Source organism: Uranotaenia lowii, chromosome 2 (genome assembly GCF_029784155.1).
Source record: "Uranotaenia lowii strain MFRU-FL chromosome 2, ASM2978415v1, whole genome shotgun sequence".
Taxonomy (NCBI): Eukaryota; Metazoa; Arthropoda; class Insecta; order Diptera; family Culicidae; genus Uranotaenia; species Uranotaenia lowii.
In genome coordinates this window covers 419,680,998-419,691,643 of record NC_073692.1, presented here as the reverse complement: position 1 = coordinate 419,691,643, position 10,646 = coordinate 419,680,998, and the positions used below count along the sequence as shown (strand labels likewise).

At 33.5% G+C, this 10,646-nt stretch overlaps 1 protein-coding gene across 2 annotated transcripts in view; it reads left to right on the top strand.

Annotated features, from left to right (window-relative positions):
• Positions 1-8,449: 8,449 nt before the first annotated feature.
• Positions 8,450-10,646, top strand: part of LOC129745951 (protein amalgam-like) — a 159,345-nt gene continuing 157,148 nt past the window's right edge. For both annotated transcript variants that reach the window (XM_055739351.1, XM_055739350.1), the window contains exon 1: positions 8,450-8,668. The gene's annotated coding sequence lies outside the window, so the exon portion shown is untranslated. The remainder of the gene's footprint in view (positions 8,669-10,646) is intronic.

Here is a 10,646-nt window from a genome sequence, read left to right as displayed (position 1 = left end):
TCAAAGACATCAATTATATGAAGACATGATCATATAAGATAGCTAAAACGATGGACGAAGAAGATTTGCGCAGCCTAACTAGCCGTGTTTCAGGAATAAATTGAGAACTCCTTCGAAACTGTGAAAAATAATTTTATCCGTATTTTTTTAGTACATAATATTATCTACATTTGTATCAAAAAAAAGATCTGGAATCCGATAATAAATAACTGAAATACAGGCAATTGTTTTTGTTTCAATTCTCCATTAAGCAATAAAATAAAAGCGCATGAAGCGTCTATGCTCGAATCTTCTAGATATTTCATAGATAAAAAATTATATTCTTCATCCAATTCCTCATTTTTGTACAGAGGTTTTCGTTCGTCACCTAAAAATCACTTCGTTAGTATAGCAAATATGTAATTCTTTATGATATAGACTTTCTGTTTATGGCTTGTTGATCTCCTAATAAATAAAGCACATTTTTTTCTGGATATCCTGGACTGCAAACACAAATTGCAGGGACAGTTATAAAATTAAAAGGGACAAGTTTCAAATGTTTTTATTATGGAATGGTACAGTATGTAAATAAAAATACATAAAATGTGCCTTAGCCCTGCTTAAATACAACTAAAAAAGAACAAAATTTGGGACAAATCGAAAATCGGCATTCAAATTATTAATATGACAGGTAAGAGGGCCCCCTTTGAAATAATATGTGAAATAATTTTACTTTGAAATAAGTTAAGGGAGTCCCCTATAGTGAGAATTGCAGTATTTGTCTGTATTTTGTTGGCTGAACAAATAAGAACAATTTTTTATAATACCTGGCAATATATGGGCATTTGATCTCTAATTTTTCAACATAAAATTTGGACGAATCTAAATAAAATTGAGCGAAACTTCGAGAAAAAAAAACGTCAGCAGCATTCACATGTCTTTATTAACTAAAAAAAAATATTTTTATAGAACAATCACAGAAAAATTGAGCCTTATCTGGACCAAAGTTTTCTTTACATTGCCACTTTACTTTGAAAATTAGTGCATGTCTGAGTTAATCCTGGAAATCTGGAATGCATATTATTCAATGAGTAATACATTACTTTACTCTATGTAGGGTATTTCGGGGGAATATGCACCTGCTAAGGGAAATGACCGAGTATGCGGAATACATAAGCTGAACACCTAAATACATTGCAACATGTGCTCCGTATTTCTATCTTCTATTCATATTTTGTCAATAATATAACTTTTAATTGTAAAAACTAGGAAAATATTCGTTTTTTTTACAAACGCTTTTAAAAGCAACCTTTGAAATCATTGGATGTTAAACGCCCCAGTGTAAGCACATGATGCTTCAAAACATTGGATCAAAACGACACAAAAACAACACAACATGCACAGTGAAAATAAATGCATTCTGCCATTTTATTCGGAAAAAAACTGAAAAACAAAGTTTTTTCCACTTAAAAACAAGTGGTTTGTTGACATTTCTCAATAAAAAACCGAAATTTTTTGAAATATTTGACTTTATTTTGAACTGTGTCAGTTTCAACGAAATTTGTCTGCTGCTTTTGGCGACAAATTGAACGAACCTATTCGATTTTCAGTGCACGTTTTTTACTCAAACCTATTCGAAAGTTGTAATTATTATGTATCCTAATGAATATTTACGACTAAGCATAGAAGAAGATCGATAAATAATTTCAATAATCGGTCTGTGTTCATGGAAAACTGTGCTCCAAAATTTAGAATAAAACACGTGGTTTTGTTTACATCTTACCAAACAGCACCTTGAGAGGAGGGCGATTTGTCCAAAAATTGATGGGGGCATTTTGATCGGGTATTTAAAATTACATTAATCTTCAGTTTACCATAAAACAAGAATTTACAATAATTTTTCATCTATTGATAACTCGAATATATAATTTGAACAACCAATAAAATCAATGGTGATGATGTTTCAAGCAATCACCTTGGTGTAAAAGCCTATTGACACATTCCACCGTGACGTGAAATCGCTTTTCCGAAGTTTTCTGCACTGTTATCATTCTAGAAGTCAACCAATTTACTTGAACATGAAAAAAATTGTAGCAAACGGTCGCAAATTGAATTTCCTTCAAAATGAATATAATTTGGTCATTTTAACACGTTCGTCGCCACGTCACCCATATTCGGCAGACGGGTGTATTTCCTGGGGGGCCCCGTCACATCAAAAAGCAGGTGACGCTCTCTTACTTGAGTTTACCGCTCAGCTTCGCCACACGTTTCAAATATGGCAGTTCTCCCTCTTTGCTTTCTCTCTCTGAAAATTTCTTTAGGCCCGGCTATCAAAACTATCAAAATGAGCGTGGCGACGAACGTGTTAAAATTCCAGTTGTTTTTGTTGTGATTAATTACTTTTGTGACGTGAATTCACGCTAGAATTAACAACTTCGGACTTTAGTACATACATCTTTGATTTCTTGTTCTCTCTCTAGAAATAGAATATAGATGTCTTCGAGTAAGTTGTAAAGAAAACAATTACCCACAATTTGATGTACCTACTCAACTTCACGATTGAACAACAACGAACGAAGTTATGTTTATTTGAAGTTGTGACGTGAATTCACTCAGTTCAAACAGAACAGGGTAGTTGACTGAATCCACGTCACGAAATATAAAGTTAAACTGTAGTTATACTGAACCATTGTTGGAGTCTTCAAATTTTATGTACACTTTTAAAAACGCTATTTTCTTGTTCCGACTTTTACAATCATGAATTTTCAGTATCTGCACCTAACTTTTTCCTTATTGGCACTTGAATAGCCACATATTGAGGGATCATATGTTAAAATTACTACTGTCTTCATTTAAAGATTCACCAAAAAAAATTATTTTTTTTTCAATGTTTTTGTACTTTTATTTGAAAATAATAAACTTATTTGAAAAATCAACTAAATTATGCTCGATTTGAAAAAATCCGACCATCTGGAGGGTCAAAACAGCTTTCAGAGCACATTTTTCATATAAAATTTAACAAAAAATCAAATTTTGTGACGTGAATTCACTCATTCGCGCTGTTGTAACTCAGCTAGATTCCAACCGATTTCTATAAATTTTAGAGTTTTAGAATTGTCTTATCATTTTCAAGTCAAAGTTTTCTCGTAAAATTAAAAACTTCCCATTTTTTGTGACGTGAATTCACTCATTTGCGACTGTTTTTGTTCGCTTTTCAAACCAACTACATTGGGTATAAACAAATTCTTTTTTCTACAAAATGAAACCGTGTTTTTTGGCTTCTGAACATACTAAAAATATTTCCAAAAAAAATCATCCATATATTAAAACTAATGATTTTGTAAAAGTTGTCAAAACACCACTTTTTTAAACACAAAAACTGATTTTCAAAATCATCTTACATGTGTAAAAATTTTTTTTTCTCTTTTTTCCGTTGGTTTTGTGTGATTTGAATTATCAAAATTATAGACAATTTTGAAATTTTTTGATACGCGAACGGATAAAAATCACTTTTGAGCGGTACAAGCGAATTGAATGTGTCTATTTCATTTGATCACTTTTTACAACTTGAGCGATGAATAGCCACCACAAAATTTAATTTGATTGTTATTCGTGTCTAAATGAATATCTGTTAATGATTTTTACTAAAATTACAAGGTATTGATTTTAAGAACACATTTATGTTAAAAGAACCCACTAAAAACTTCGCAAATCTTTGAAATTTATCAAAATATAGTCGCTGGCATTATGGACAGAAGTACCCTACTGAAAAAAGAAAATATTTTAGGAGTTTCCATCGAATCCAGCATTATGTTCAAATTAGGAAGTATTGTCTTTTCGTTTTTAACAATGCAAGGGCTTTTACCGGAGATTGATAGACTTTTTTCTGAGATTGATAAAATTTAAAAATTACTGAAATTATCAATTTTCGAAATCAAATTTGCAGAAGTTAAAAAAAGTGAAGAAAGTGATGCATCTAAAATCAGATTCTTGTAAACCGGTTTTTTTTTTCATTTATTCAATATTACTACTTTTTACTACTACTACTACTACTACTACTACTACTACTACTACTACTACTATTACTACTACTACTACTACTACTACTACTACTACTACTACTACTACTACTACTAATTATACTTATTAAGTGCTCTACCTAATTTGACTTATTAGTTTCATGATTCTTTTTTGACGTTTATTAATTCAAAATAGGAAAGATAAGGGCATAACTAGCACCCGGGGCATAAAAGACACATCTCTTTACTGCAAAAGTTCGTATTTTCTTAAATAAATTTTCATGACGATTTGTTTTGTTCTTCTTATAGTATTAATTTTTCACCAAAAATGAAATCTTCTTATCATCTATACAGAAATGTTGAAAAAAAAAACAGCTAGGTTCACAGACCGCCAAATAAGCTTTTATGATATTAAAATCATCTTGATTTATAATGTACTAATAGCAACATTACGTACACATTGTTTCTCAATTTTCACCATCATTAAATTTTTGATTTTTCACTTTAATCAATTTTAAAAACCGTTTTCACTTAAATTTGTTCACTCGGGGCTAACAGAGAACTATCAATCGGGGCACGATGAGCGTTTTCTGCCGTATAATCTAGCAGCGAATTCAACTCGATATAGTCAACTGAATTAAAGAGCTACAGCTTGACTTGTTTACATCTGACGATTGGGCCTCTGATTATCTCTTCGACACCTTGCCAATTAGCGAGCGCGCCCATCGCCTCTAGGCCAAATTGTCAGATGAAACAAGTCAAGCCGTAGCTCGTCTATTATTCAGTTGACTTGATCGAGTTGAATTCGCTGCTAGATTCCCCGGCAGAAAACGCTCATCGTACCTCGATTAGTAATGCTTATACTGCCCCAGGGGGGGTTCTCATTATGCCCCTACAGTGACTGGTTTTCAGCTTTCGCAAAAAAAAAAAATTAAAATACATTTTTAAACGTTATTATATTCTTTTTCAAGTTCCAGCGAATTAGGAAATTGACTTTTTGTTTTAATGTCTGAACACGAAACAATGATGTAATTCACATATTACAGCTGTTTTTTATGGTTAAATAAGCGTTTTCCTTAAGGTGGCCATTATGCTCTTATCTCCCTTTTATAAAAAAAAAAATGCAAGACTTAATCAATAAATTATATATTTTTTAGGAATTTTCTTAAAGTAAAAAAAAAAGAAATTTTTGAAGAATAAAAAGCATTTTCAAACATTGAAAACTCTATTAGTTCCACTGATATCCCCGCTTATTTTAAATGGAATTAGTTTTGCTTATCATAAAAAAAAATAATACAAAAAGATGGTGTGGTGAAAATGTTTACTTTTTGATAGACGAGCTTTTTTTAATTGCTTGTAAAATACACTAAATGCACAGTAACTTTTAAAACCATCATAATGTATGAGACAATTTTGGAACTTGGCTTGTTACAACTTTGTTTCCAAGGCAGCGAACCATTTTATCCAATCTACAACGTGTCAGATTAAAAAAAATGTTTTTGAGGTATTTTTGACTAGGACTTTCACAGATTTGTGGCGTACTTTACAGACGTTCCCTTCTTTCGTCATCACATCGAATCATCCAGAACATTCCACTCATCGAGAACGTTCCTCATCCAGGTAGCAGCAATTACCGGCGACAGACAATAGCCGGCTACCAACAACAACAACATCAGACGACAGTCGACAGTGACAGCAGACAATATTTTTATTTATTTATTTATTTTTTTTTATAGCCAATAGTTGTACAGAGAAAACGAATAATAATAAAGTTTACATCAAACAGTGAACACGCGTTTCTTAATCGATATCCGATAATTTGGACCCCCAAAGATTCGACAAATTTATATACTTGGATCAAATAAACAACTATATCGAAGACATCAAAGCCCTTATTTGAATAACAAAAGTTCTTTTTAACCAACATATGCTCTATGTTAAATTGGATAATTATGCTGAAAACATCAAATGTCTATCGCGTCATCCCTGGGTGGAATGTGCAGTGGAATCTACTCTATTCAAAAAAGTATCTCTCTGCTTGAAAACCCATTAGGATATATTGTCAGTTCTACACGAACATCAGCTTAACAGGAGGCCTTAGCCCTAACCTCAAACCATGGGAGAACAGAATCGATTTCTGAGAAGAGCGCGATTTTCCGGTTTGCCCTGTGGAAAAGCGATACACAGATGTTAGTATTTTGATTTCTTTTTGGGATGTTTTGGGGTGTCAAATGCATTGATATTTGGAAAATGATAATATTTTTTTAATTGCATCGTTATTAAAAAAAAACCTTTTCATGAGTGCTGATAATTTCCAACCTTCCGGTAGCTTTCTAATCGAATGTGAAATTAAACGCATCGTTTATCAGAAGAAAATAACAACTGTGTACACTTAAATTTTGTTTAAAATGAAGCATGAAGCATGAATGCGATTATTTTCCATGTCATCATAGACCAACCTTTCGTTAATTTAAATATCCAAAATAGTGAATGATTTTGCATTCGTTTAGGAGCTAGAAACAACTCTTTTTATCTACCAAGCAGTACATGACAAAATATGGCAAATGTTTAAAATTCATCTGAAAATTCATCTATTTAGAGACGCTCTGTAACGAATTCAAACGTTTAGCTGTTGTTGATACAAAATTTTATCAATCCTGAAAAATTTTTGATTTTAGTAATGCACCTAGCATCACTGGTGGGCCGCCAGCAAATCAAAATCCGAGGTTATGGTTGAGGCCAACCCTTATATAAGTTTGAGCTGTTTTATGGTCACTTACATTAGAGAAATTCATATTAGAATTTTCGATTGAACTGCTTTTTTATACAATCTTATGAATTTCAATGATTTTTTATGGCGCCAGTTTACAAGAGAATCTTATGGCATACTTAGAAGTATTTTTCTGAGTGTACTCCTATGAGTAATATACACACCAAACTTGGCTTGCTTTTGGGTCTTCATGTTGTTCGAAATTGACTTCAAAAGTGATTATATAGGACACTAGACAAAGTTCTAGCAAAGTGCATGGCTTGCATAATTTAAATCCTAATTTAATATATGTATACTGATTCAACATTTTAATACTTTAATATGATGAACCAGCTGAAAATCTCTACAATAAAGATATTAAAAAAAATACTTAAACATCCTTTCAGATAAAAGAAAATTCATTATTCCATCTTTCAACTACTCGTCTATCCAAAACAACAGCAATTTCCACGAACAGCTGAAACTATCGCGAACATCGGAAAATATACATTATTTGTCACAATAAACAACCCACTTTGGCTGCAACAGTAACGGAAAAGAAGAGGTCGATGGGTGAGTGTTGAGTTCAAGTCTATTTGCCCATCGCTACTCCTGCTGTGTAGGATGTTGCAAAAGTGTCATGTTTGCTCAACTGTGTGAAAATTTCGCAACCCACCCGCGCGTTCCCATTAAGTATTAGCTATGGCGTTCATTCAAGCACCTACATGTATGCATACAACCTCGTCTGTCTAGCCAGGACCAGAACTGTTATAGGCTGTCTCTGGTGTAAGAATATGGTGCAGCTGTTCAGGCAGTCTGCAAGGGCCATTCCGAGCTACGCAGCCCTTGCTTGGCTGTGAGAACAGATTCATTATTCATAACGTTCTAGGAAGCGGGTCGACATCATATCGGTTTGGCAGACATGTGCCTAACAGCTATGTGTACAACATATGCAGTGCTTTAGTGCTGGCTCATAGAGCATAAGTGTTAATGTTGGGCCAAAGTTGAGTATATGTTTTTGTGCCCAGTCGAGGCACGATGGAAATGCACTTAATTCCCTTCTATTATTCTAGCAATGTTTGCACTGATGACGCAGCTTTTTTCTCATGAATTGATTATAGCGGGAATATTTCTAGAAATTCATCTCAAATCGTAGATAGAAAAATCCGATAAATTAAATAATTCAATTTCCGTACAGGGATGGCAAAAAATAACCAGTTAGTGATGTATTAATCCGTTCAAGAAACCCCACCATAACTTACCTAAGTGGCATTTGGTGCTCATTTCCTGAATGAATCGGTTACATTACTCAGCGAATTATTCGTTTCTTTGATACAAGAAAAAAAAAGTAACCAAGCATAGAAAAAGACCTCTTTTTTGGCCATTACGGCCACTTCCTGCGGAAGATCCTTTCCGGAGAGCAGGCAACTTTCTCGTGAAAAACACCAGCCAAGCAGCAAAAGCAGATGAAAAAAATATTAAACCCAGAAAACGGGATGGCAAAAATGTCACCCCAAGAACCGAGAGCAGTAAGATCCTTATAGCCTTAGAAAAAATATATGCTCCCTCAACTGTTCTTCCGCCAATATTAATGCTTCCCATTTGCTCCATTCGCCGAGAGTAATTTATTTTGTCTTATTTTTCTTCTCTTCCTTTTTCTCTCTCTCATCCCAATTGCTTCTGTCTCTATATCATCGTTTTAGGTTAATGCATTTAAACTGCTGATAAAGATGGCGAAAATTGTGCCAAATTATACCACATCCGGCAAAAATACCGAACCGGCATCGAGTCTTGCTGCTGCTGTTCTTGCGTCTTCGACGACGTTGAGGAAAGTCGTTTGCCCAGCACTGAGGAAGCTGTGAAGGAAAACAGGGCTTGAAGGAGCATCGAACGAAACGACAGAAAGAGAGCGATAATATCGGTAAGGAATATTTTCGTAACAATATCTTTATACCGAAGGCAGTCACTAGCTTAAAGGCGGATGATAAATTGATATTTGTATCATGTAGGATTTATCAATTTCTAGCTCATCAGAGGTAATCGTTTGAGAAAAATCAAACAATTTAGATTTTTAAAAAAGGATATCATAAATTTCTAGCTAAAGCTGATGAATGATCTTGGACGAGAATTAACTTAATTTTGAGGAATCGCAAACTTTTACATTGGAAACAAAATGCAATTTTAACCAATTGACGTACAGTTGACGTACAGTTATTGTAATACTTACCCGATGTTTACTTTACTTTACTTTGTTCGATGTTTACTCTTGGGCTCGAACTCGCGGACATCGGCTCAGGAGCCGACTGATTTGCCAACGGAGCTAAATAAATCACAAGCACCACCATCAATTGAACGATATTTTAACTTTGTATAAAAAGTAAGTAAAAGTAACACAACTGTTTCAAATTTTACAGACACTTCTACTGAATCAAAGCAATCGAAAGATTCCTTTTAATTCAACCACGGAAAATGAAAACTTTTCATTTACCGTTGTTGAATTAAAAGGAATCTTTCGATTGCTTTGATTCAGTTGAATCATTCAACCAAGTAGGCTCACAACATAACAGAGACACATCTAGTTAATTAAATTGTTTGAAGTTAAGATTTTTATTTTATTCTGAACTTTTATTAAAAAAAACTGCTCAATAAAAGAATGTTATATTGTTTTGCAACCATAGGGGAGAATGGGGGCACTTCCCAGCTAACATGAAATCGTAATAGAAATGATAATCCAAATCGAATATATAGACATTTTCAATAAACATCGTAAACACGTTGGTATTGAGTGATTTTCCACTATTCATTTACGACAAGCTTTGCCTAAAGAAAGTTGAATCGGATAGCAGTTTAGTCAAATCGTAAATATGTCTCCAAAACGTTGAGAATATGCGAAATCAACATTTACGATTTGAGTGAACTGATTTACGATAAATGGGCGGTCCTTCAATTACCACTCTTTCAGGTCTCCTCTCATAAAAAGAGAATCTCACCCATAGAGCTAGAGCGTGGTTCATATCAGTTGATGAGTTGGCATCGCGGTAAGATATCGGACAGCCAACTCGGAGGACTGGAGTTCAAATCTCGGTCGGGGAATTTTTTTTCGTTTATTTTGCTTTTTGTGGGAAAATCGAATCGTTGGAATCTTGTCATTGTAGATATATCGCCTCCAATTTTGTAGCTATATGCTATTTTGGTAAGTTTAATACAATCTTTTCACCTGGTATAAATGTTTGAATAATTCTGTTGTTCTTGTGTTATACCTTCATAAATGTTTGCTGGGTTGATCCCCGTTTCAGATTTTCATCATTTCTTTTTCAGAAAACATTGCAACTCGCCGTCTTTCGCATTTTCTGGCAGCGTGTAATTTCAAGTTCAAATATTCCACAAGTTAGAACGACACATGAACTCGTAGATGAACTAGAACAATTTCCGTGAGACTAAAAGAATTGTGATATTTTTTTAGTTACAGGAGACTTGATCCTTAATTCAGGGTGCCCTGACCTTTGGCAAAAAATCAGTGAAATCCGATAATTAAAGGTCCGTTGTTGGTTTTTGCCATTTTAATTCTAATTTCACAGTTTGTAAGTATCAGACAAAGAGAATTCTTAAAGTTTGTCTACTACCCTAAAGTTATTGCATACTTCTAGATAAATACAGTATTTTGAGTCGTTTTTCACAGATAATTACTAGATAAACTTCAGCTATAGGACAGATATTAGTAATTTCATGATAACCAATGGTCACGATCCATTCAAAAGAAAAATGCATGATTTTGGACTCTAAGGATCAATTTTAACTATAATATACATTTTGGAAAACTTATTCATAAAAACAGTTGAGAGTTCTTTGAAAATATGGAATTATGCATTTCATATTATACTCAAACGATTGATATATTG